Source organism: Meriones unguiculatus, chromosome 5, assembly GCF_030254825.1.
Source record: "Meriones unguiculatus strain TT.TT164.6M chromosome 5, Bangor_MerUng_6.1, whole genome shotgun sequence".
NCBI lineage: Eukaryota > Metazoa > Chordata > Mammalia > Rodentia > Muridae > Meriones > Meriones unguiculatus.
In genome coordinates, this window is record NC_083353.1 from 87387589 (window position 1) to 87412273 (window position 24685).

Below are 24685 nucleotides of genomic sequence, written 5' to 3' on the forward strand. Positions count from 1 at the left end.
ACAGTCTTGGCTCCACTGTTTCTCAGCTTCTTTCCTTTGTGGTCTAAGCTACCTCTGCTTCTCACAGTGGTTGCTTCCAGTTTCTTATTGGGACTGATGCCTGCCGTGGCTTCCCTATTATCAGCTCAGACGACTCTACCCATAGTAAACTTCACAAGTAGGCAAGAAAAGAGAAGCCTTTTATAAGCCTTGAAGCTGAAACATCTAGAAGCAGTGCTGAGCTAAACGGAAAAGCGTGAGGAGCAGCCTGATTTACTCCACTAGGAGGTGGCAAAGGTGTTTGTATTAGGTTCCTTTCTATTAATGTAATAAAATACCAAAATCAAGGCAACGCTTGAGCTTATGGTTTCAGACCGTTAGAGTCCATGATGACTGAGAAGAGCAAAGGAATAGGAGAGAAAAAGCTGAGATCTCACCTCTTGACCCAAGAACAGGAGGCAGAAAGAGAGCACACTGAGAATGGCAGGAGTAGTCTGAACCTCACAGTCCACCCCCAAAGACACACCTCCTTGAATAAGGCCTCACCTCATAATCATCCCAAACAGTTCCACTCACTGGGCACTGACTGTTAAAATATATGAGCCTGTGGGGGTCATTCTCATTCAGACTACCACAGTGGGGACATGCAAATGTAGTAACTGAACCAAACCAATCACAGCACAACTTCCAACTCATCAACACCAATCACAGCCATCTTTCAATCAGGCTTTTCATTTGAGTCTCCAGAGAGAACATCTAATTTCCTTTGGACCTAATTCAGAACAGTCTCTGCAAAGTCTGGTGCAAGCAGAGTTATGGCTCTCTACAGTAGTTACCATGAGATCACCTCAAAATCACCAAGGCCTTTTTTTTGATGGGTTGGGGCGTGGTCTGGAATAGGGTTTTCCTGAACTGTTACAGGCTGTATGTAACTGGAACGTGGATTCCTAGCCATGTCTTCAGTAGCCATGGTGGCGGTGTCCTTTGCAGCTGGAGTGCAGCTGTTTCTGGGCAGTTTCCTGCTCAAAGTTGCCAGGGACAAAGGAAGTCTGTCAAACAGCCTGCTCCTATCAGCTTCATTCATATTCACGCACATTCACACACATTCACACACACACACACACACACACACACACACACACACACAGAAGCATCAAAGGGAACTTGCAAAGACTAAACATTTTATAGTGTCCAAGAGTGCTTAATGCTTGCCTCAGTATCCTAGGAACAGTTGGGTCTAAGTTAACAGTGCCAGTAAATGCAGGGAGAGAAAACCAATAAGGTGGTGGCCACAAAAATTTTAAGATAATCTATACTTTTTTAAAAAGTGTTTTAAGGAATGCATTCATTTACTTTTGAGCAATGAAAATCAATCTACTCTAGGAATAAGCCGGAATGGGAGTAATCAAATCCAGGTATTGATGCAACTAAGTTGGGTCTAACTTATTGGGAAAAGAACTTGAGTCCTTTAACTGTAAGAGTTCTTTAAATTCAGGGTGAAATAAATGGAGGTGGAAGATGCGTTTTTCCATTCCTCACACAGAAGCTCCTGCCGTTAGATATGAAGAGGCTCTTAAACCTCATTTCCAGCTCTCAACAGCAGTGACAACAGTGGAATGGCAACAAGGAATTAGCCATAAACTCCAGGAAAATATATTTCCCTCTTGTTACAGGCCCAGTGACAAAGGCAGATGCTCCGTGGACTGTGACGGGCCAAAAGTTAGTGTCTGTGATATTTTAGTTTTGCCAATGTTATTCTGGATGCAGATGAGTCCTCATAAATCTACCTTGGTCACATTATCTCAGACACACTGAACTCAAATAAATGTGTTGGTGTCAAGGAAAAGGCAGATATAACTCAATGTGTCTTAATATGAGTGTCATAAAATAAAAGGCTGGTTTGCTTAAAACTGGCCATAATGAAGCAGCCTCTTTAACTGGGCCATCTCATAAAGAGATTAATTGGAATACTAATTGTAAGAGGAGGAAGAATGCCTTTTCCATGTAGGCTTGATGTTGACAATACAGACATGCCTGAGAAGATGATAGAACAGTAGAAAAGCAACAGTGGCACTGGGCAGGCCAAGTATGTGGAAAGGACCAGAGTAGGGTAGAGACCAGAGTGGGAAGTTCAGGGTCTTAATTGGAGTCATCTTTGAAAACACAGTAGCCTCTGACCAGTCTCCAGTTAGGCTATCCCTGCTTTCCATGCTGTAAGAAAATTAATTAGCCAGTTAATTAGCACCCTGTGGCTAAGTTCTTAAACTGCAAGCAGGGTTGACAGGGATCGCTGCAGACCCTATTACATAAGAAGATGGCAGCTGAGCTGCCGTTCTTCGTTTATGACAGGAAGAAGACTAACAGGCCCAAACCCATGGTTTGTGTTTGATTGGGTGGGTTAAATATTTGCAAGTCAATCAGAACAATGCTCAAAGTGCTTGCTCAGAAATGTTAGCTGATAACACAAAGGAGGAAGAGAAGGGCAACATGGAGACAGCCTCCCAGTCACTGGAATAAACGTTGTAGGTGACCACATAAAGGAAAAGAGAAAAGCGCCCACGGTGTTCTGCAGCTTGCTTTAAATACATCTGGGGAGGTATTTTAAAATTCTAATTGTAGAATCCTGGGGCTTGACTCACTCAACAATCACAGAAAGACAGAACAGTAGTTTATAATGGGAAGAATCAAGTCTCTTTCAGTAAGCACCGAGTAAATTCGTGGTGAATCCCACCCGAGGTTGGACTTGCCATCTCAGACAAGGAACATCAGAAATCAGAGACTGAACTGACCTGTCAAAGGTCACTCTATCACTCAGCTGATAAAGTAATAGTTGAAACTTCAATCCATGCCCCTACCTAAAAATAACAGTGGGTAAGCACATGGAAAAATATGTGTATATTAGTGTGTGTGTCCATTTGTCTATGTAATATATATATGTTTGGATGTCTGTGTAATAGTATATATATTGACTAACCAATACCAGTAACATTGGAGAAACACCTGTGAATTCAATGGCAATGAAAAAGAGCCAGCATTAGGGCAGGAGAGATGGCTCAGCAGTTAAGACTGCTTATTACTCTTGCAGAGGACCTATGTTTGAGTCCCAGCATCTACATGGTGGCTCATAATCTATAACTCTAGTAGTTGGGCTCTAGCCTCTTTGGCCTCCTCATGCTCATGACATGCATAAATTTACACAGAAACACACATGCACATAAATTTTAAGAAAATAAATTCTTCTTTAAAAAAGAAATTACCACAGGTAATGATACTTGTGGACTCTATACTTGAATCACTCGACAGCTACAGAAAGAGAATGTAGAGAACAGTCATTTACACTAGAAAGACCTAACAATATTGTTTCCCATCATAAATTGTGCATTACGGAGCCACTGACAAATCAGAAGAAATAACCATGTGGGACCTGAGAAACCAGCACTGATGAGACATCAAACTTAACTAGAACAGGTGACTATAGGAAGAAATGTACTTTACCACTTCCTGACCAAAAGAACATATCCTTGAGCTGTTCTTCACAGAGAGACAGCCTAAGGCCATCTTTGCACCACTTCCTACTGCATCTCTGATACATCAAGCTTGCGGGGCTAAGGACCAAAAGCAAGGCAGACAACATCTGCTTAACACACCAACAATATACCATCTGTCCTACCAGAAAAGAATTGAGAGTTGAGCCTTTGAGCCATTCAGAAACTTGTTGTGGAAGATTCATAATTCCTTTTTCTTAAGGTTCCTTAACAAAGTCTTACATTTTTGTTCTCTGTTTGATTTGCTTTGGTGTTTGTTTTGGTTTTGAGGTCAAGTGCATCCCTGGAACTCCCTTTGTTGGTAAAGCTGACCTTGAGCTTCCAGCAAGTGTCAAGATTAGAAAACTACACAACCACACATCCAGGTGACTTGATACTGGAGCCTCCTATGTACAGACAACTTCATAAACAGCCCTCTGTAACTGAGCCACATCCCTGGTCAGTGTTACATCTTTAAACTGAAAACTTGTGGACATCTGATCACCATGAAGTTCTGGGAGCGTCTATATCCTTCCACCATTGCTTTGTTTAATTTGCCTAACAAGGACTGGAAGAAGTCCATGCCATGGGAAAGCAAATGAAGGTTACAAGGGGCAAGAAGCTTGATCAGAGTAAGGATGCTGCTTAGCAGAAGACCCAAACTTCCAACCCAAGTGGGGCTCACTGCAGGGTTTGATGGTCAGGTGTGAGTACTGCTGATAACACATGTGGTTCCTGAGCCCAGGTGGGGGAGGAGAAGAGGAGGAGAGGCTGTTGGGAGGTGGATGTTCCAGACTATAGGGGGAATGTGCTATGATGAGCACTTGGTTCAGTGGGAAAACTTGGAGCCCGGGGTGAAAGAGGTTGCTGGATGGGTTTCAATAAGTCAAAAGAATTATGATTCTCGAAGATACAGCCTCTTTCTTTTTATCCTGGACTCAGCAGAAAGCAGCATATTTTCTCAAGCAGCACAGAAGTGTGAAAGTCTTTGTAGTAAGGACAAATGCCCAAAGGAGAGTTCCCTCCCTAATTCCTGGTGGCCCCTCTGCCAGCAGCAAGGAGAGGAGGAAAACATGCAGCCTTGATAAACACTGGCATATTAACGCTACAGCACAGGTAATGTGTAAAAGGCTCTAAAAACCCTAAGCGGCATCCTTTCCAAACGTCTGCCTCTCCCGGCCAGAGAACGTGCCTGCTGATGCTGATGCAGAAGAAAGGCACCTTCATTTTGCATTGTGAGCAGGAGCAGGCAGGACTCAATTGTAGATAAACAAATTGAAGCACCATGCACATATCCTGGCAGTGAACGCCGCTGTGCTTTCAATGTCCACAGTGAAACTCCTGTTGAAGCTTAATCCTTATTGTGAAGCATTAAGAGGCGGGACCTGTAAGAAGTGATTAATTACTAAATGGATTAATCTGTTTGTGGATTAGCAGATTAAAGGTTTATCTCAAGGAGGTCTCTTGGATGGGGCCAAACTGGCTTTACCCTCTCACCATCTGGAGCACAGTAAGAAGGCCCTCAACAAGATGCAAGACATGGCCTTGAACTTCCTAGCCTCTAAAACAGTTAAAAAAAAAAAATGTGTTTTCTTCATAAATTAGCTATGATATGCTATCTCACCATAGCATCAGAAAGTGAAGACAAAGCCCTTCCATAGAAACTACAAGAGCTATACATGGTCACATAACAGCTTTGCACTGGGCATCTAGAACGCCCCGTATCTGACATTCAGATGTGTCAGTAAACAGACAAGTTCTATGCTGCCACAAAGTCACTGTCCCAAGAGTGGTACAAGGAAGGAGGAGGGGACCACACAAATGGTGAAGGGGATTAGGTAGACTGGAAGTGTACTGGAGAAAATAAAGCCTCCAATGATCACCACGTGTGCCAAGGGTGGGCTGTTATCTCCATAAATGACATCTATGCAGAGACCTGAGGCTAGAGAAAGAGCAGATAGGTATGTGAAGAAACGCCAATGAGTACCATGGGAGACTGGCAGCCCTTAGTGTCAGAAAGCTCTGAGGAGAGAAATGGCTAGGATACAGAGAACCAGCTACTAATGCTAAGGAACTCGGAAGGTAAGAAAGGGCCACACCATGCAGATGAATGCAGCCTGCCGCTGTCCCGTACACTAAAATCAAGCTAGGTTTGAGGCAGGGTGATAAGATCAGAGCTGGAGGCTTGGCATGGTGGCCCACACTTGGGAGGCGGGGAAGGAAGGGACATCTGGATCTCTGAGAGTTGGTGGCCAGCACTGTCTGTATAACAAGCTCCGGGCCAGTCACAACTACACCATGAGACCCCGTCACAAGAAAATAAAGTATCGAGACCAGAGTTTGCAAAAGTCACTCTGTCTTCTTCGTAGAGAATAAAACCAGTTAAGTGAGTGCTGCAATGCACAAACCAGGGTCAGCAAATGTTCAGCCAAGGGCCAGAGTATAAAAACAGTAGACGCTCCCTACAGCAACCCTCCAGCTCTGCCTCGGCAGCCCAACAGAGTCGCGGGTTAATGGACAACGAATGGTCATGTTCTGATAAAGCCGTATGTACAAACAGCGCAGTTCGCTGCCCCCACAGCTGTACTGCAAAGACAGGGAAGAGAGACTAAGACGACACTCTGGATAGAGTGTGCTGGAGAAGCAAATGCTTGCAAAGTCATCAGAGGCTGAAGAGGAAGAAAAGCTAGAAGGAGAGAGGTATCTGGTAATGTTAATGCAAAGGGATGTGGTGAATTTAAGACTTTTGCAGCCATTTTTCAAAGATTTCTTTAGAAACAAAACCTGGAGTTTTGCTCAAACTGCCCTCTGTAATCCACTTAATTACTGACATCCCTGTATATCACTCTGCCACATCAGAGCTGCCTGCTCTTTGATCTTGCAACTTTCTTCCATTATTTAATGTTCATCCTCGTGGGTGGCAATGAACTACCTGCTATGGCCCCAGTCTTCTACAGGGGATGGTCTGAGCTTCTCCCCAAGGAGAAAACACAAGGAGTCTCATGACAATCCGTAGAAATAACCAAGAAGAAGAAAACAGTAAGGATCGATGCCACATGCTGACTCAAGCTTGTAATTCCAGCACTTAGGAGGAGTGGAAGGAGATCAGGAGTTGAAGGCCACTTTCAGCTGCAGAGCAGGTTGGAGGACAGCTGAGTCTACATGAGGCCTTATGTCCAAAAAAAAAACAAACAAAAAAAGCTAAATATGAGATAGCATATGCAAAGAAACACTGAAAATGTTTCAAGTTAAGGAAACAGCTCTCCAAATGCAGTGATGCAGGCAGGTATTTTTCTGAAAAAAAAAAAAAAAAAAATAGAAAAACAAGCAACCAGGAGAAGGGGAGCCATATTCAACACTTAATGCACACTTGAACATGAAAGGAATTTATAGAAAAGCTTCTTGTGGACACATCTATGCCAATGTGTAAAAGAAATCTGGAAGGGGAGGCTTAGGACAGTGATGGGTCCTAAGAGAAGCCACCCAGACACTTCATCATCAGCTATACGTTATGCTTTTAATTTACAGTGATCCAACCAAGTAACACGTGAACTACTCCACAGTACGTAGGCAACCACGGTATTCATCACTATGCTCTCTACCTTTCTAAATAAAAAATATCTACAGGCATAGCCACATGTGACTCCATGAAGACTTGATTTATTAATTAAAAAAAAAAGCTAGAAAAGGCAACTTTTCTAATTACCTCTAATAAGACTAATAATTTTTCCAATTACATTTCCCATTGATTTTTTTTTCTTTTCTGTTTTTAGTTTTTAACTATTTTTAAAAGACTATCGAGGTCAGGAAGAAATCTGAGATCACAGCATGGCAACAGTTGATGTTATAAAGGAGGATCCAGGAGCCCTCCTTCGAGCTCCTGCTTCCGCAGCCTGCCAGTGTAAGCATCCAGCCCAGGGCCTGGGCGCCGTCCTTGCATTGCTGCTGCATCTTTATGGGATATCCTACACAGGTAGGATAATGAGTCATTCTGCTCAGGGTTCATCCTGACTATCAGAGTTATCAGGGAAACAAACCTCTGGCATTTCCGTGAGGGAATCCCTCAAGGGTTAAGACACACCCTCAGTTTATCTTCCACTCTACGGCCTGCTGTGTCAGACTGAATAAGAAGGAGAAGGCAAGTGTCCCTCCTCCCTCATAACACAGTGTGTGAGGTAAGCAGCCACTTCACGTTTCTCCCACACGCCTTTTCCACCATGGTGGACTGTATCCCTCAAACTGTGGGCCAAAAAAAGACCCTCCATTCCTCAAGGAGCTTTTGTCAAGCATTACACTCTAGGTGAATGCAAGTGGGTGTGTGTGGGCCTCTGTGTGTCCACACACATTAATCCTGGCACTCACTGAAGTGAAGTCTCTGGTGGCAAAAATAAATAAATAAAAAGTTTAGCTTTCAAAAGTATAACAGTGCGAAGTGTTTTCTGCAAACAAAGTCAGTATTTTATGTTAGCACAGTAGCCATGGGTGCACTCTTCCCAAGTTCCAGGAGGAGGGGGACATTTTTATTCTTGGTCCATCAGCTTCTCAGCTAAGCACATCAGCTCTACACATTTACACATGATGTAAGAGTGAATCAAATCTAATATTCAGGAAGGAAAAAAATACTGTAACATTGTACCCCAACTGCCCTCCCAAACACATCTGAGTAACACTAAGTAAAGCAGATGTGCTTGTTCAAAACAGCTCCCAAGCTGCCCTGGCTGCTGAGAGAAAACAAATCACACATCTGGAACCCCAAACACATGCCTGGCATCACCAGAGCACCAGCTGAGTCTGTGGTCTCCAGGTCAGATGGGTCCTTCAGAGTCCAGCTCCCTTCCTCCATCACCTTCAGTTCCCAATAAGTCTTCCCTGAGTGACACCCACACTCCATGGTCCTTTCCAATAAATTCTGTTAGAAACTTGCAAGGTGCAGACTTTATTTCAATCAACTCACTCCCGCTCCTTCAATCATCTAACGGTGCTCAACAGCTGAGGGTACATTTGAGTTTAATGGGATTTACCTGATAACAATAGACTTCTCCTGGCTTCTTTAGAGCCACAGTTTTGAGCAACCTGGCTAACTCAGTCTCACAGGTTCACCTGTCACACTGGAAGCTGAAGCAATGACTTGGAGGGGAGTAAGTGAGCGGCCTTTGCTGGGGAAATTCCCAAGGTCATCTTCCTGACACTCTGGACATTCCCTCTGCGGAATGCTAACTGGTGTCAGTGAGCTCTTCAGCCCGCTCTACTTGTGTGGAGAAAGACATTTTCTGTGTGCTTGGAAAGACACTTTGCTGCTATTGCTGATGAACACAACATTACTGCAATCGAAAACTAGATTTTTGGCTTGAGAGTTTTTCCTTAATTATAAGCTGTAAGACTAAATTCCATTGCCTTCATTCCCCAATAATTTCCACATAAAATGTCTTTGCTACATAAGAAAACCATATGTCAAGACTTGTAAACTGCATAAATCATGTCTCCTTGTGCAGTGATTTGAGTTTCCTTAACTGAAAAGAGAATTGCCTCAACTGTGTGTTTGTGTGTGTGTGTGTGTATGTGTGTGTTACACATGAGGAGGTGTACATGCTAAGTATGCATGCAAAAGCCAGACAAGAATTTTGTGTCTTCCTCTGTTATGTGTCAGCTACCTTATTCCCTTGCAGCGGTGTTCTCTCACTAAACCTGGGCTTGCTGTTTCAAAGAAGCTAGAGGCCAGAAAACTCTAGCAACTATAGACATAGACATAGACACACACACACAGCACTGGAGTTCTGACTGTGACTTTTTACAAGGGTGCATGGGGAGTAAACTCAAGCTGTCTTGCCCATGTAGCAAGCCCTCTCTCACTGAGCCATCTCCCAGAACTACCTTTCCTTTATCTGAATGTGTAAGCACAGAAAGCCGGTTCACTGCAGCAAGCTTTCAGAAAGCTGGGAAACTTATTCCACGTGCAGACTGCATACCATGGACTGTCCTCTGGGGATCTGTGGGGAGAAATGCTGCCACTCATCTGAAAGGCCAGTGTGAGGATCAGGGACTCAGAGAAGCCAAGGCAGACACAAGCACCCTGGCACAGCTGGCAATCTGACACTTCATAGGTCAGCATCCAGGAGAAGCAGCTTTACCTGTCGGAGGAGTCAAAGTACCAAGAGTGCATAATCTAAGTGACACTCCAGGAGCTGTAGTGAGACTGTGTAATTACCACAGTTTAACAAGTGGTCCAAAGTAAAAGAGAATGAACTGCAGGGAAGCTGTGTGTGCTTAGATGTCCTGGTGATAGACAGCGATGAAAAGATTAGCAGGCTCCACAGTCTGGGTACGGTTTGCTACCTTGAAACTCACTTTGAAATAGAACTAGCACATGCGGTCATGTTTGTCATTAAGAGAAGTGGGTTCCCTCTCCCCACAACAGTGGATGATAAAGTGAGTCTGCTTTTTATGTTCTCTTCCTAAGTGCCCACTGGCCCTTCCGTTTCACCATGGCTTGACTGCAAGAGGGCCCTCCCAGATGCTGGAACCATGCTCTTAGACTTGACAGCCTCCAGAACTGTGGGGAACAAGGAGCTTTTTCTTTTCTTTATACATTACCAAGCATCAAAGGCAGGTAAGCACCAAGCTATGAAAGTGTAACATGCCAGAGATGTGAAAGACTTGCAAACCAACCAAAAAATTAACAAGAAGTCTGAAATATTTAATTGACTGTTGGAAAAAGACCAAAGAGACGAAAGAAAGAAAGAAAGAAAGAAAGAAAGAAAGGAGGGAGGGAGGGAGGGAGGGAGGGAGGGAGGGAGGGAGGGAGGGAGGGAGGGAGGGGAGGGATGGAGAGAGGGAAGGGAGGGAGGGAGGGAGGGAAGGGAGGGAGAAAGAGAAGGAAGGAAGAAGGAAGGAAGGAAGGAAGGAAGGAAGGAAGGAAGGAAGGAAGGAAGGAAGGAAAACATTTAGTTATAAAATGAAAGAAAAAGATTTGCAGCCAAATATTTGGAAAACAGTGTAATTTTTGGAAAGTGTAGTTTTACTATCTTCTCTGAGATACTCAAAACACTTCTTAAAGGTCCTAATGAGATCCAATCATTTAAAAAAGAAAATGTGGTGGCTGGGGTGATGACTCAGTAGGTAAATGTGCTTGCTCTGCATGCATGAGAATCAGAGTTCAAGTCCCCAGCACCCACATAAAAAGCCAGCCATGGCTACACATGTCTGTAGCCCCAGCTTGGGGAGAAAGATCAGTGTATCCCCAGAAACTGTGAGCTTCTGGTAAGTCAGAAACCCTGTCTCATGGCAGTAAGGCATTACTGAGGAAGATACCCTACATTCTGCTTGGGTATCCACCTGTGCCTTCACGGGTACAGGAACCCGCATACATACGTTTCCAACACACACACACACAGAGGCAAGAGAGAAACATATACACACACTCAGGAAAACACATACATGCATGGAAAGAAAAGAATGCCCATTTGATGATATTCAGTTATGTCCAAACTGATTCTTGCTTGGCATCTACTTTGAACCCCATGAGACTCAATCTCCCTTTGGGAAATGTCATACTGCAAAAATGCAAGTGCGCACACACAGAGAGAACTGGTGCTACACTCTTGCATAAAAAGGCTTTTGTTTATCCATGGCTCACACTTTCCTTCTCATCCAATCATGCTTTTCTGGGATTCAGTGCTTTAGAACACAGGCCTTGCCTGTGATGCCAATGGAATGCATCTCAGTTTGAGGTGCTCACTGCTCAGTAGGAAATCACTTTCTCCTTTGTCACCTAACTTCCCATTAGTATCTGCCAACATGGGGCACTACATGGAGTCTAAGAAGCTGGTGATGGAAACGGCATCTTCATCCCAGCTCTGCGGAGCAGCGGCTGCTTTCTTAAGTCATGGCCCATTTCAGAAGTCTATTATCTTGGTTTTTTTTCTTAACCTAACCCTTCAGTATTTCTATGATCTTTTCTTTTCTTTCTCCCCCTCTTTGGTTTTTAGAGACAGGGTTTCTCAGTGTAGCCTTGGCAGTCCTTGACTTTCTTTGGGGACCAGGTTGGCCTCAAACTCATAGACATCCACCTGCCTCTACCTCCCCGAGAGCTGGGATTAAAGGTGTGAGCCACCACACTTGGCTTTTGATCTGTTCCTTACCCTAAATTTTCTCCATAGCAGTAACTCATGTGGTTTCTGTAACTGGGTTCACAAATGACAAAAGTAGAAATGGATAGGAAAGTATGAGTATAGTGAAATCTGTAAATTCCTTCCATTTCACACATTCTTACCTGTAACCACACTTTAAATATTCATAGAGTTTAGAATACCAGCTGTTCTGGGAAAACACTTGTTTTGTTTGTTGACCAGGACAGCAGCTGTAGCTCTGACCACACACATAGCAGAACTCCATTTCTCTGAAGGCATGTGTGAAGGAGCAAATAGATAAGGGAGGATTCTCACCCAAATTTGCTCACTGCTGTAACAAAATGTCTGGCAAAACAACCAGAGAAAGGATCCATTCTGCCCAGTGTCTGAGGCTTTAGTCTACGTGGGAGGACAGGAGTGGAACAGTACCAGTTAAATCATGATTCAGGAAGCAGAGACTGGGGTGAATTCAGTAAATGCTGCCAGCTCTCTCCACATCCCACCCAATTCCACCGGGGAGCCATGGGATAGGGCGTCCCGGATTCAAAGTCTTCTGCCGTAGTTTATACTGTCTGGGGGGCTCTCACAGACACAAGAAGGTGTGCTCCACAAATCTCCCGGGTTCTTAACGCAATCAAGTTGAGGATCAAGACTAACCCTTACAGTGTATATTGATGTCATGTGGGATAATTAGATGACTGGCCAGAAGAACTTAAACTGTTAAACCATCACAGAAGGTCACCTAACTCCCATCAGAGAGGAAGGAAGCTAGATGGCTTTGTGGTATGCAGCTACATAAAACATGGAGGTACCATGCAAGAACCTTCTCAGTAGGTGGTGGGTAGCAAGCCACAATGAGAAGCCCTGAGGTTTGCTGCTGAGGATTTGGTATACCTTTACATCTCCTTGGACACCTTCAGCACTATTTAGTGGCACTTTGTAGAGCAGTGATAATAGTGTTCTTCATGTTGTGGGGACTCCCAACCATAAAATTATTGTGTTGCTACTTTTTAACAGTAATTTTGATACTGTTGTGAATTATAATGCACATATCTGATATGCAGGATATGTGATATGCAACCCCCAAAGGGGTTGTGACCCATGGCTGAGAACCACTGCTGCAGAGGGATGATCTTTATGCTAAGTGCTGAGGCGTACACTGAATCAAACATCAGCAAAAACAGACATGAAGTATAGTGTCTTATGACACTAAATCCACGTCGTCTTTTCACAATTTCAGCTCTCTTATACCAACCACTTGTCTCAGAATTCTGATTTATCAGCTGTGACTGAACTTAACCCCTCCAGATAAGAGGGAGGTGGGAGACATGAGCATTCCAACTGTGGACGCATGGCAGATCCCCACCTCCCTCAAACCACAGGGTTGCCTCGTCAACACCAACTCAAGAAGGTCTGAAAGGAGATGAACAATAAAGGTGCTCCTATCACTTAAACAATTCTTAAGGCTACGGAAGGTCTGGCTAGGAACATGGAAAACACATGCATCAGATGGATAGATAGATAGATAAATAGATAGACAGACAGACAGACAAATAGATAACTAGTATGTATGACATCATAAGGAATGTTAACTTTGATTACTGCATTGACTCTGCCCATCTCATCCTACAACCCTACATAAAAGAAACATTACCTGAATGAGTCATGAAGTGTATGAACTGAGCTTATAAGAAAAGGATTTGAGGGCATTCATTTTAAGTATGTAAGTACTAGACTCTATTTACTGTAAAGGCATGAAACTGACTTTATAAGCAGGAATGAAAAAAGCTACTTCTAGATTAAGCATTTTATACACTTCAAAAGAAATGTAAAATTCTAATTGCATTGAATTGTTTATATTATTTGTAAGAAATGTGCAAATACCTTAAGGGCAGAAGAAAAGAAAATAATTTAAATCTTGACTTTGTTTGTATAGAAAGGTTGAATATTGATGGCCAAGGACATTAAACATAAAAAGCAACAAATTTCTTCTCCTTAGAAAAACCATTAAAATAAACAAATATTTATGTTAATGCTACAAGCATTTAACAAGCACTCACTATGCACTGCAAATGGCTTAAAGGCGATGTTGTTTGACAGCATCAAGCCAAATGACCTTTCATTTGTAAACCTTACTCTTTTTTTAATTTACATAAGGGTGGGTGCTAATAATTGAACTTGGGTCCTGTTCAAGAGCAGCATGTGATCGACTGCTGAGCCACTGTTCCAGCTCCTGATTAAACCATTCTTGAGTTAACTATTTTATTAAGTAGCTGATAATAAATGACCCAATCACAGCTCACATGGCACTACTAGTCCTAGCAGCAAAGCCAAAAAGAAAACAAAGAAAGAAAAAAGAAAGGCACAGAATGTCCAATGGAACTCCCCAAAAGCTGACCCTGACTGACATCACTAATCAGTCACCTCCTTTTCCCCAAAGAATGACGTCGGCATCTTCATGATACAATGCTCCATCAACAAGGGTTGGGATCCAAGGCAAACCTACTTGCCTAACAGTAATTCTTAATCAGTTCTTGTGAGATCTGTTGGTGAGGCACAACCAGACCTGCCTGTTCACATGTTGTATGCGGCTCTTCTCATTACTGCTGCCAAACTGAGTGACTGCACCACAGACGTGTGTCCACACAGCCTAAAGGGCTACCTGTCCTTTCTACCACCTGTCCTTTCTTGCAGACCTCCACGGGATGTACAGGATGAAGTGATAATGGACACCCATGAGAGTCCACTGGAGCAAACTGCTGCAGCTTCTCAGAAGCCTGCAACATCAAAGTCCCACAGAGCACTTCCACCTTATGGGGCAAGCACTTTCTACCTCACAGGACAAGCAAAAGCAGACAAGCAGGCTCCCTCCTGGTCCATGAATGCAAAGATGATTGTTTCATCAGGACAAACAAGCTCACAGATTGTAACCAGGCTACAATTCTTACCAGTAAACCATGTGTCATGATGGCTATTTTCATGTCAACTTGACACAAACTAGATTCATTTCAGAGAGAGAATCTTAATGGAGAAAATGGCTCCGGAAAATTGCCCTTACAGGCAGTGTGTGGTGTAGGAGTGGCACTTCAGGCCTGGAAAGCCTCTGTTGCCTCTCAGGTCAGCTCCCCTGGCACTGGGTATGACCTGTCAGCTCTACGATCTTTCCTGCTGGGATTTTTCAAGTTGAATATGCCATGAGGGCTGTGGAAAACAGCAGTACAGCTACTGGGATCAGATGTAAAGACAGAGTTGTGTCTGAGGTAGAAAAGATAGTCCTTTCCAAACTTTATGAAGAAGGCTCCAATAAATGACTTTTTAATGTCCACCGACATGTTGGACTGGCAGCAGCAGGCTGGTTGACAGATGTCCATGAGTAGACATAGCAAGAGAAGAAGCCTCCCAACTTTAGGTCTGACTTTGGCTATAACATTCCTCTACAACATCTTGCAGAAGGAGCGGCCATGTTTGTACACTCTTATACACTCTATGGTGCTGTTAGACCTTTTGGCTACAGTTTTGTTAGGGCTCTTACAGTGTGTGAATGATGGTGGAAAGCTCTACATGATCAACCATCAGGTGTATCCTACGGTTACTGCGGCTGTGCCATTGGCAAAGCCAGGCAAGCTGCAAAGACAGAAATAGAGAAGCTTCGAATGAAAGAAATGACTTGGTGTGATGCAGTTAAAGAAGCTGCAAAAATAATTTACATAATACATAATGAAGTTAAGGATAAAGCGTTTGAACTAGAGCTCAGCTGGGTTGGTGAATTAACTAAAGAAAGACATGAAACTGTTCCAAAAGACATAAGGGAAGAGGCACAGAAATGCGCTAAGGAATCTTTGAAGGAAGATGAAGCAGATGATGACAATATGTAACATGTTCTTCACCATCCGTTGTTTTATATTTCTGTGATTGTTCCATATGACTAGCACCATGGATCATATATACGCACTGATCAGTTTCCATTTAATTTTCTCTTATATATATTGTTGGATGGTTGAGGAGAAAAAAAAGAGCTTGCCTTTATAGGCTACTCTATAGAACATGATCTTGATGAATGATTGATGTGGGAGGGCCCTAGCCACGCTATGGCATTTGTAGGCAGGAGGTCCTGGGTGGTGTAGGAAAGCAGGCTAAGCAAGCCATACTGAACAAGCCCATAAGCAGTATTCCTCCATGGCCGCTGCCTCCACTCTTGCCTCCAGGCTTCTGCCTTGAGGGGCTGCCCTGACTCGCTTGGATGATGGACTGTGACGGAGAGCTGTGAGCTGAAATAAACCATCTCCTCCCCAAGTTGATTTGAGTCATAGTGTTTTATGTGTTATTTTTTAAATTAATTTTATTTAATGTGCATTGGTGTAAGGGTGCCAGATCCCTTTGGGACTGGAGTTACAGACAGTTGTGAACTGCCACATGGGTGCTAGGAATCAAACCCAGGTCCCTTGGAAGAGCAGATGATGCTCTTAACCACTGCGCCATCTCTGCAGCCAGGTCATAGAGCTATGTCACAGCAAAAGCTACCCTAAGATAGCATGTGTCCTAGTGAGCATTAACAATCAACTTGATGCAGTCTGGCGCCATCTAAGAAGAAACTCTCTATTGAGGAACTGCCTACATCAGATTAAGAGATTGTCTTGATTTTTAATTTATGCAGGAGGATGCAGCCCACTGTGTCACCATCCCTAGGCAGGTGTGATTTGGGGCTATATCAAAAAGCTAGCTAGTCATTAGCTTGAGGGCCAGGCAGCAAGCAGTGTTCCTTCACAACTTCTGCTTTCAAGTTCTGGCTTAAGTGCCTCCTCCTCCTCAATAATGGACAACAACATGAAAATATAAGCCAAATAAACCCATCACTCCCCCTACGTTGCTTTTGGTCAGTGTGTTATCAAAGCAACAGAAAGGACAACTAGAAAACCCTATAAGCCAATACCCTTCCTCTCTGGCCCACATCTCAGGTGAGGCAGGGAAGGGCTACTCTCAGGGGCACTGGCACAAAGGATGGCAGGCCAGATGCTAGTTATGCTATATTATTCCCCAACTTATCAAATGCACAGCACCGACAGACTAAGCATCATGAGACTCTGTGATAGGAAAAGACAGATGAGTAGTCCACCTGGGAAAATCCCAGCTTTGTGCACATTTTCAGTAGAGTGCAAAACCCATGGCGCCTACCCTAGATTACAAAGGTGACATCAGCAGTGACAAAGCATCCAAATATATACAGTCATGACTTCTCTGAGCCACTTCATAACAGTGCCATTGGTGTTTCTTTCTCGGTGTGCAAACATTTGTTTCACTGGAATGTCTATGGAGCACACACTAACTGTCACACACCCTAATGTGTGACAGCACCAAAAGATCCATGTCACATTATGATGGAGAATGGGCACCAAACAGGTGTGGCTTCCCCAGTCTCATCACGGCACTGGACAGAAACAAAGCCTCAGCTTTTCTCCCCCACACAAAGCTGAGCTAGCTCTGTTTACTGAATAAGGTGGCCTTCTTAAAGAGCTGTTCCAAAGCCAGGCATGGTAGTACATGCCTTTGATCACAGCACTGGGGAGGTGGAGGAAGCGTTTATTGAAACTTCTAGGTACTGCTTACAAAACAAACTCCTCGCACAGGACAGTAGCCCCTGCCAGCACGCACGCTCTACTCTAAGGAAGAACATGCAGGTGTAACTTTTACACAAAATTCTGCACTATCATTTAAAGTCAAGGAAGTAAGTCATACTTTCAGAGAAATAGTGTTCACAGGAAAAACCTTCTTAACTTTCTAACTCAGAGTCTGTGAAGTGAAGCTTGTGTGCTGCAGTCCATCATTTGTGTATTTGTATACATAGAGCTTTATTGGAATACATTTATTGTCCATTCATTTCTACATCGTCAAGGGCTGCTTTCATGCAGCAGTAAACGTTAAGGCACATATATCTAAAATACTTGCTGTGAGATACCTTCAGAGGAGGGTGGATGAGTCGTTATTCTCCCTTAAAAGTTCTCACTGTGTCATTATGTGTGTGTGTGTGTGTGTGTGATTTGTCAGTATCTGTAGTGGACTGCATGAGTCTATGAATAGTCCCCAAGGCAAAAAAACAATGTCTAATTCATTCTCAAATGCCTTCCCTATGCCTAGAATTATTAAGTAGATAGTGAACGATAATTAAATACACAGGTTACTGATAAAAGGATCCTCAATCTAAAAACTAGGGACACTAGCCTTCCTTCATAGAGGGCGGGTAACAATGGCGCCGGTGACACTAGATTATATTAGACAAGGTTAGGTGGTTCCCGCTAACAGTTCAATCATCCTATTTCAAGAACACTGTTTCAGTCTGTATTATCATTTTATCTCCGACTCCAACGCTAAGATATTTCCTCTAGCATTCTGCCATGTATTACACACCAATGGCTAAACAAGCAAGAAAAAATATAAATCCACAGCGAATATGCACCAAAGAACTCCAGCTGAGTGCCTCACTGTGTATAGGTCAAGCAGTGACTGGACCATGCAATAAAATGGTTAAGATCCTAGACAGCAGAGACAGAAACCCACCTTTGAGTCTTGGATCCCAAAAGGGAATGATAACAACCCTGTTACATGATGTGACACTGTGACAGTGCTCTTTTGCTTTTTTTTTTTTTTTTTTTTGCTTTTATTTTTTTTTAAATTCTGTGCATGTATGTCTGTGTGGCACATGTGTGAAGTACAGTGCCCATGGAGGCCAGAAGAGGCTATCAGATCCCCTGAGATAGTTACAGATGGATATCAGAGAACATGCAAGTGCTGGGAATTGAACTTGGGTCCTCTGGAAGGGCAGCCTGTGCTTTAAACTGCTGAGCCATCTCTCCAGCCCCACCAGTGCCAAATGAAGTGCGGAAGATACAGGATGATCTCTAGGTGTAGAGGAGAAACTGAGGCACTGAACAATTGTGATATTTTCCTACATCAGAAAGATTTAAGTTGACCCGCTGGGGCCCATTACCTTGGTCAACCCGATATCAGTTACCATTTGTAATCAGTGCAGTCCTGAACTTGAAGCATGCTTCACCATGCCTAACACAGAGCAGACACTCAACACTGCCTCCATTTCCGTAAGTGTTACAGCACCATAATCAGCAAGGCTGTCAAGCAGGGAGCTCATCTGATCTCACAGATTCCACAAACGTGCGCAAAGAAGTTCATAATCCTTTACATTGAAATAGAACCCTGAGCTTCTCCAATTTTTCTCCCTACTCAGAGCTAGAGCCACAAATATAGGAGGATGAATGTATGGGGACTGTGTGCTTTAGATGAATGTGCTTTAGCCAGAAACCCAGAGCAAAGCAAATACATAATGAAAGTAAAATTGTTTTAGGGTTATCAGAAGGACATGATTATGTTTTCTGGCTGTTTCATGGATGGTTTCAAGTAAAATTTCTCTAATTCTACATCAGATGAAGTATTTACCAGAAAACGTTAAATATTTATCATATCAATATTCATAAACAATGTAGTATTACAGTCAGTTTCTCTATCAAAGTCATTTACAGAGGTCAAGCTTTCAACACACAGAAAAAGCAAATCAAATCTCTATATTTAAAAATCCAAAAACAGACACACACACAGAGACACTCACACACGTACATACACACACACACACACAGTCACTAACTCACACAGACACACTCATACAAACACACTTACACAATCACACACACATATACACAGACACACACACTCACTCTACAGCTGACTTCTGCATTCCATACTTGATCTCCATGTGTTCTAGAGCCCATAAAATAATAAAACAGGGGGAAGTCCAATGATTTCCTCCCCAAGATGGCATGAAATTAAATCACTTTCCCATAATGAAATTCCAGGAAACTACCTGGATAACAAATACCAGTCATAGAACAGCACTTCCCATTACTGTCTGAGTTCAGTGCGTTTTCTCAGCAGTAATAAACCACATTTTTATTAAGTAACAAAGGAAAGAAACATCAGTTGGTAGCACATGCTTGTAATCCTGGCACTAAAGATATAGACAGAGTCAGGAGGAGAAGTGGTAAGGGCCAGCCTGAGCTACATAGAAAACTGTTTCAAGAGAACAAACAAACAAACAAAAAAAAAAGTAAAAGGGGTAGAGCATCGTAATGGATGCACCCTGAAGGCTGGGAAGACTTCAGAGGAACAGAACTGTAAAAAAATCACAGACATGATTTCCACCTGCCAACCTCAAGGGTGGAATCCAGTTAGTACCTCACATGGGTTTGCCTTCAAGACCTTCAAATATTTCAATATTTTTAAACTATGTCCATGTGTTACTGTTCGTGTCCTACAAGCCAGGCCACAGATGGCCACAGCTCCTGTTCAGAAGAGACATTTGCAGATACGGCCTGAAAAACCAGATCAGAGCTGAGACATCTGCCTCCTTCCTAGAGACCCTCATCCTATGAACTAAGCTTCCTTCTGTGCCCACGCAGATCCTGCAGGCTAACCTCGTCACAAACAGCACCTGCAAGGCTCATGGTACCCCTGAGGTTGTCGTGCCACAACAGGCAAAGCTTTCTCCTCCTCACCAAGTCCTGCCAGGAACCACTGCAACTATCACATACTACTGAAACTCAAGGAGTCTTCGAGCAGACTTCAGGATCCCCGGTAAAAACAAAGTAAACGTGTCTCTTATTTAAATAAAAAAAAAAAAAAAAAAAAAAAAAAAAAAAAAGCTAGGCAGTGGTGGTACATACCTTTGATTCCCAGTACTTGGGAGGCAGATGCGGGCAGATCTGTGAATTAGTTCAAGGCCAGCCTGGTCTACAAAGCAAATTCAAGGACAGCCAGAGCAACACAGAGAAACCCTGTCTCCCAAAATAAAAAATAACAAGAAAAAGCATGCCTCATGCCTCATTTTTGTCTTTTCATCCTAACTATACCCACTGATTTGCTCCTAATATGAATAATATTTTTAGGAGCATTTTAGCCAGAACAGCCAACAACTGCTTATGTAATTTCTAGCTCTTATAGGAAAAAAATTATAAATCACTTGTTACTTAGCCCTTCAACCAATGGGTTCATTTGACCTGTCCGTCTCTCCCTGGTGTTTCTCTTGGCCTGTGTGTCTGCTTCCTGGGTGTACACACGTGGAGATGGGAGTACAGGTATGTAGGTCCTGGGGACCAACTTCAAGTTCTCAAGCTTGGCAGTAACTCCTTTACCCACTGAGCCATCTTGACAGCCTTAACTAATGTTTCTTAACTCTTCCCCTGCCAAATCCCTGCTAGCAAATTTGATAGGACACAACAGCAGAAAATGGTGTGTTCCAAAGGCTCCTTTCTCAGGATTCTGATGGAACTAAGCCCAAATAAAACCTGACTGAGCTGAAGCAGGTGTTTGAGACACGACCATGGACAGGGGCATGTCGTATTCACCTCCCTCTCTCTGGATTAGTGCTTCCTGGCTCTACAACTAAGTAGGGAATACAGCAATCTCTTATTTCCTCAGTTGTAAAAGAGATGCTGTATAGGATTATTATAAGAATACTACTATGTATAAAGCGCTTAGAACAGTATGTACATGCAACATTGAATATATTTGCTATGATCAGTTTTTAGTAGGATTCTTGCAATATTCAACAATGCTTTCAAAGGCAGCATGAGATAGCCTGTCGTATACAGCCCGTGGTATTCAAATGCATGAGCCACACCTTCACAGCACACGCATGACTACAAAAGGAGAACTGGCAGCAGAACCATCAAGCTTCGCTCTCAGATCCCACCCAGACTGAGACATTACATTGTTTTTCAGGACTCCTGCCTACCTCTCTAAGCCTACAACTGTGAGCTGAGCATAGGCAACTGAGACCGGCAACTGAACAGTGGAAAAGAGTGTGTTTACATTGTGCTATCAGAAATAAGTGAAAATAGCTGACATCTCAGTGAAGAATGATTCACAAGTGACACATACCCAGACTCCAACAGCAAACTCTGTCTTTTAGGCAGCAGCTCAAGTCTTTGCTTTCACTTTAGCTAGGCACTTGCAGCCAGTTTCATGCACATGGTTCAGGCACACCTTCCATCAGGAAGACTTGTGCAGAGAATGTAGAACCCTACCCTCCGACTCTCCTTTGCAGTGTGGGATAGGCAGCAACTCTGTCCTCCAGCTCATCAGGATAGTGATCACTGGTTGTTTCTTCTTTTGGTTGTTTTGTTGTTGTTGTTTATTTTGTTTGGGAGACAGGATCTCCCTACATAGCCCTATCTGGCCTTTAACTCAGAGAGATGTGCCTGCCTCTGCCACTGCTTCCAGAGGGCTAGGATTAAAGGTGGGCACCACCACACTCAGATGGTTTGGTTTTGAATTAGTTCATCTACTAAGGGATCAAATCTCACAGTAAAAACCAGAACCTCAGAACATAACCTGTGTCTTCTAATTCAACTCTCCTCCCCCACCTCTGGCTTCTGTTCATTTTTAGGGCCTTCGAGCCATTGCTTTCTGTGTTTTGTCCACGACAGCTCCTACTAGCAATTGAAAGCCTGGTCAGTCTGTGAAAAGACCACAGAGCCATAGCAGAGATAGAGCCTGATGATGACAGGCCACCCAGAGGCATGGGAGATGTGCTAGTCTATCCAGACAGGCAGGGAGCTCAAATTCATAAACAAGGAGTGTTTTAAGAGTTCATCATACTGAATGAGCAACGCCCTCACTTTAAAAAGCCATGTTTAAGAAGAAATTCTTAGCATGACAGGAAAGGCTGGCTAACAGGCAAGCCTGGAGTTTGTTCTGATGTGCGAAGATCATGCAGCCTGGGACTCAGGAACACCTGAGAGTATCAGGGGGTCTACAATGGTGGAAGCTCTAGAAGCTCTTTGCCCAAAAGCAGAAAAAGAGTCCAAGATTAAAACGTAAAAAATTAACAAGAAGTTAGTGATGACACATATGCAACACAAATGTCCCATACTCAAGACGATCAACATCAGGACCGGGGATGCTGGCAAAGCATCTAACTCTGACCAAATGGGAATGGCTGCTCCCAGGCTTTCTGAAGTATGTCCATGAGGCTTTGTCTAGACTCCTCAGAACAAACTCATGATTGATTACTTATGTTTGCCCCGGGAAGACATAAAGTCGCAAATACTCACATGCCAGAAGCAAAATGAAGTGATGTGACTTGGGAGAATGGGACGAGACAGACTCATCAACATCATCATTATTAATATTACTGAGTATCTTCAATATACCCAGATGATGTTTAGGGTAATTCAAATTTAAGTGAAATTAAAAAGGGATATCAGACAGGCTAAAATAAAAAAGTGCCTTGAATCTTAATAAGCCCACAGTACATGAACTGCCTCTAATTAAATTCAGGAATATTACTCCGTTTGAAGCTAACCAAGAGAAAACACTTATTCAGAAGATTTCAATAAAAAAAATTGATAAGCACTTGCTTCCACTTTATCATGCACAGAATTCAACCGTGGGTTTTTAAAAAATGAAAGTACAATCTATTTAGGAGAAATTATACCTGTGAGTCCTTCAAAAGCTAAGACATTTTAATCAATAAGGTATAAGGGCAACTTACTGACTTTCATAAATGAACAAAACACTTGTTATTAGACATGAGTGAAGGCTGCACTGAAATTGGTAAAGGTTTATGTAACCCCAGGACTAAATCAACGAAACAAAAGCCAGCAGGGCAGCCTTCCAACCCTCTCCCCTATGCTCCAGCTAACTAACACTTTCCCCATGTGATGGGGGTGAGGTTTGTAGAAGGTACCTGGCCTCTTATTTTTTTCAAAGAAAGGTGATTTGTCCAGGGAAATTCAGTTTAGTAGAAGCACATCCACACCTCTGGTTTCCATCCCTCACAGTTTACCAACTGTATTTATCTTCCTGTTGCTGTGATCAAAGACCTTGACAAAAGCAATGTCAGGGAGAGAGGTGGTTCATACCTTCCAGTCTGAAGGACATTTCCTATCAGGAAGTCAGGGAAAGGCAGGGAGGCCGGATGATAGCACTGCATCTATACTCAGGAAACAGTGAAGAACAGGAAGTAGGTTCTGGCCATAAGTCGTCAAAGCCAGTCACCAGAACCACGTCTTCCTGCAAGGCTGCAGCTCATAAAAATTCTGTAACTTCTCCAAACAGCACCGCCAGCTGGCGACTACGTGTTCAAACACATGAGCCTGGGGGGTGAGGGTGGGGAAGGCGGGTAACCAGACATTTCTTATTCAAACCATCCCACCTACCACTCACTAGAAAATTAAACAGGTTAAGTTAATTGTACAACGTGAGCTTGGTGTTCTGGTTCAAGTCAGTAATCTCAGCACTCAGGAGGCTGAGTCAGGATTGTCGGTTCACATTACAAGTCAAACTACATATTTGTATTATGCTGGGATTTCATATTTTACAGTATATTTCACAATTTTCAGTTCCCGTAACCCTGGTGTCAAATGTAGGCCCTCTCACTTATAATCTGGAAAACCTAGGCAAACTGCTTAAGCTCTCCAGGCTTCGCTTTACCACTCTGCAAAGGGAGGCAGATGGAGAACACAACCCACGTACAGCCAAGCTCAGGAGCATGCACGCATCACCCAGCTGACATCACACTTGAACTTTCACCTCTGCTGTGAGGAGGCAGCTGTTCACCCTGCAGAGGGCCAGCACACAGCTGCATGCAGGGCCAGCCTTGCTGCTTCCGCTGGAGACTCCATGGACCAGATGATGCACTCAAATCAGAAAGACAAGTAGGCATGGTCCACAAAGGCAGCTAACACATAGCAACTGAACATAATCTGGAGTAAGTGGACATCAAAGTCTAAATCCATTAAGCAACCAAAACGGAGGCTCAGGCCCACAATCCCAGAACTTGAGAGGAGAAGGCAGGAGGTTAGAGTGAGTCAACATATGTCTGTCTCTCTCTCTCTCTCTCTCTCTCTCTCTCTCTCTCTCTCTCTCCCTCTCCCTCTCTCAACAGCCCCACACACAGAAACATTCTAAAACCTCTGTGGCAAGCACACAGGTATTTCTAGAAACCACATAGATGATGCCATCTGACAAGCGGGGGAGAGCCGAGCTTAG

At 43.4% G+C, this 24685-nt stretch overlaps 1 protein-coding gene and 1 pseudogene across 2 annotated transcripts in view; one reads left to right on the top strand and one right to left on the bottom strand.

The window, feature by feature from the left end:
- Positions 1 to 24685, bottom strand: part of Suclg2 (succinate-CoA ligase GDP-forming subunit beta) — a 250763-nt gene that overhangs the window by 205504 nt on the left and 20574 nt on the right. The gene's annotated exons all lie outside the window — the stretch shown is intronic.
- LOC110548907 (proteasome subunit alpha type-3-like) lies at positions 7332 to 15786 on the top strand (annotated as a pseudogene).